At 36.2% G+C, this 3904-nt stretch overlaps 1 pseudogene; it reads right to left on the reverse strand.

Annotated features, from left to right (window-relative positions):
- Positions 1–1734: 1734 nt before the first annotated feature.
- On the reverse strand, positions 1735–3283 carry LOC116547831 (annotated as a pseudogene).
- Positions 3284–3904: the final 621 nt, after the last annotated feature.

A 3904-nucleotide genomic window follows, 5' to 3' on the forward strand; every position in this document is an offset into this window, starting at 1 on the left:
CTCAAACTCCTGACCTCAGGTGATCCACCCACCTCAGCCTCCCAAAGTGCTGGAATTACAGGCGTGAACCATCCATCCAGCCCCAGCTAATTTTTGTATTTTTAGTAGAGATGGAGTTTCACCATGTTAGCCAGCTCATCTGGAACTCCTAAGCTCAGGTGATCCACCCACATTGGCCTCCCAAAGTGCTGGGATTACAGGTGTGGGCCACCACACCAGACCTTAATAAACATTTAACAAAGAAAATACAAAATGGCTAATAAGTTTGTGAAGAAATGCTTAACACTATTAATCATTAGGGAAATGCAAAATTAAACTGCACGCTATTATTACATACCTACTAAAATGCCTATAATAATAAAGATGGACAATATCAAGTTTTACTAAGATGTATGTAGAAATTGGAAATCTCATACATTGCTGGTTGGGAAGACAAAAGTACTGCAACTGCTATGGAAAACAGTTTGACAGTTCCTCAACAAGGTAAATATAGAATCTTTTTCTATATTTAATTCAGAAATTCCTCTCTTAGGCATATATCCAAGAGAATTGGAAACATGCACTCACATAAAATTTGCACATGAATGTTCATAACAGCATTATGTATAATAGCCAAAAGTGAAAACAATTCAGATGTTCACAAACTAATAAGTGGATAAATACAATGTGATATATTATCTACAGAGTGGAATAATATTCAGCAATAAAAAGGAATGCCTATTGATACATGCTACAACATGAATGAACCCTAAAACATTATGTTAAGCGAAAGAAGCCAGACACAGAAGACTATCTTGTATAATTTCATTTACAAGAAAACTAAAGAAAAGGCAAATCTTATACAAAAAAAAAAATCAATTGTTTCCTGGAGCTGAGAGTGGGAACTATTTTTTTGTTTTGTTTTGTCTTTTTGTTTTTTTGAGAGTGGCAGTAAAAGTGTATTCAAAAAGTATGGATGAGGAACAAAAGGAAGGAAAGTACACATGGCAGAGTGCCAAGTGGACAACTCATACATAAGGCAAATCCAGGATGTGACCTTTTGACTTGGGTTTTTTTTCTTAATTTTGTTTTCATTATTTATTGTCTAATGTAAATTATCTGATATTTACATCACTTAATTTTGAATTAAATATTTTTTCTATTTACTGTATATGCAAAAATATATTTAATATGAACTCTCTCAAGTTTTACTTTTATTCATATATATTTTTATGACTCTCTGAAATTTTCTAAGCTGTAATTTTTTTCCCCAATTTTATTACATTTGCAGGGTTTTTCTTCTATATAAATTTTCTGATATTGAACAAAGTTTCAGCAATTGGTTCAGTTTGCCTCTAATACAAAATGAGTGGAAGATCTGTGTTGCAAATAAATTTACTACAACTCTCTTTATGTTTGTAATATTTGTCTTCCAAATAAATCTTCTTGAGCACTTTAAAGGCTTATATTTTCTGAAGAATCTTTTGAAAAATCTGCACTTTTAAAGCTTTTACTAAGTATAAACTCTCTGATGTAGAGTAAGATTGTGAGCAGATATTAACCACTTTTCTACTTTCTTTGTATTTGTACATTTTGTTCTCAAGTATACATGCTTTCCTGTGCAAGAAGGTGAGAGCGTTGTTTAAAAGTTTTGCCACATCGTTCATACTTGTAGAAGTTTTGTCTAGCATGAACTACGTTACCTACAATCAAGTGTGTCAACCATTTAAAGACTTTCTCCTGTTATTGATATTTCTATGATTTCTCACCAGCACAATTCCTTTTATATTTGAAAATGTTTGAGGTGTTGTCACAAGCATTATTACAACTGTTGGGCTTGTAGAGTTTCTCTCCAGTATAAATCATCTTATGTCTGTTAAGAATTGAGGATTAATTAAGGGCTTTACCGCATTCTTCACACTTTATGGTTCCTATCCACTATGAATTATCATACATATAGTAATGTTTCAGGACTTGTTAAAGACTATTCCACATTCTTCATATTTGTAGGCCTTCTCTCCACTATGAAATTTTTACGTGTAGTAAGTGTTGCAGATTGGTTAAAAGCTTTACCACATTCCTCACATTTGCAGGGTTTCTCTCCAGCATGAATTCTCTTATGTCTAGTAAGGTGTGAGGATACTTTAAAATCTTTGGCACACTCTTGACATTTGTAGGGCTTCTCTCCAGTATGAATTCGCTTATGTGCAGTAATGTGTGAGAACCAGATAAACCCCTTGCCACATTCTTCACATTTGTAGGATTTCTCTCCAGTATGAATTATCTTATGTGTAGTAAGGATTGAGGACTGGCTAAAAGCTTTGTCACAGTCTTCACATTTATATGGTTTCTCTCCAGTAGGAATTTTCTTATGTGTAGTAAGGGTTCAGGACCACCTAAAAGATTTGCCACATTCTTCACATTTGTAAGGTTTTTCTCCAGTATGAATTTTCTTATGTTTAGTAAGGGCTGAAGATGAGCTAAAAGATTTGCCACACTCCTCACATTTGTAGGGTTTCTCTCCAATATGAATTCTCTTATGTGTAGTAACGTGTGGGAACCAGTTAAAGCCTTTTTTACATTCCTCACATTTGTAGGGTTTCTTTCCAGTATGAATTCTTTTATAGGTAGAAAGGTTTGAAGTCTCATTATAGGCTTTGCCACATTCTTTACGTTTGTGGGATCTTTCCCCACTATGAATTCTTTTATGTTGCACTAAGCGTGAAAGTGTGCAAAATGTCTTTTCACATTCTCTACATTTAAAAGGTTTATTTCTAGTTTGTCTTATGTCTGTTTGAATCTGAAAATTTTTGAAAGACTTTCACAAGTTTTTTGCATCGAAATATTTTGCTCTGGGTAGCTGTTAAACACTGGTTAAGTCCATTGGAACATTCTCTGAGCACCTTACACTCATCCGAGCTTTGACAACATTTTCTTAACTGTGAAATTTTATGTCTACATTGTTTATATCTTCTCAGTATCACTTTTTGGAAACAATTTTTTATACCCTGCTTTGGCCAATGTTCTTGGGCAAAATAAGAACATACAACTGGGGCTTTGGCTACCATCTCATGTCTCTTCACATTCCAAGGTTCTTTTCCTTGCTCCAGACAGGTGATCAGGTCTGGCTTAGAGGCAGCAATACCCAGGAAGATCAGGTTTCTGTAGTTCTCTAACATCACATTTCTATATAAATTCTGCTGTGCAGTGTCCAGGCATTGCCACTCCTCCAGAGAGAATTCTACGGCCGCATCCATAAACGTCAACACTCCACCATTTCTAGGCTTCCAGGGGGTCCTGGCATCTTAGCTGTGGATCTCCAGTACCAGCTGGGCACAAGTCCTCGGAGGTTGGGCCTATAGTGGCAGTGAAGACAAGGAGTGGGAACTTTTTTGGAGTGATGAAAATATTTTTTAAGTGAATAGTGGTGATTGTATAAATTTATACAACTCTATAAATTTACAAGAAATCATTGTACTATGATGAACAAATTTCAAGATATGTAAATTATGCCTCTTCTTACCCTGCCACCACCCAGTCATGTGGCGGTGAAGGTTCAGGTGCGTTCAAGATCCCGCCTCCCTGGTAACTCACTGCCATGGCCGAGGAAGGCATTACTGCTGGGGGTATAATGGACGTTAATACTGCTTTACAAGAGGTGCTGAAGACCATCCTTATCCATGATGGCCTAGCACATGGAATTCTCAAAAGTGCCAAAGTCTTAAACAAGCGCTAAGCCTATCTTTGTGTGCTTGCATCAACTGTGATGAGCCTGTGTATGTCAAATTGGTGGAGGCCCTTTGCGCTGAAGACTGAATCAACCACCTTAATGCTGATGACAACAAGAATCTAGAGGAATGAGTAGTCCTCTGTGAAACTGACAAGAGTCCTGTAAAGTGGTTGGTGGCAGTTGTGTAGAAGTGAT

The sequence above is a fragment of the Sapajus apella genome, unplaced genomic scaffold, assembly GCF_009761245.1.
Source record: "Sapajus apella isolate SASKATOON/1434 unplaced genomic scaffold, GSC_monkey_1.0 scaffold4912, whole genome shotgun sequence".
NCBI classification, from domain to species: domain Eukaryota; kingdom Metazoa; phylum Chordata; class Mammalia; order Primates; family Cebidae; genus Sapajus; species Sapajus apella.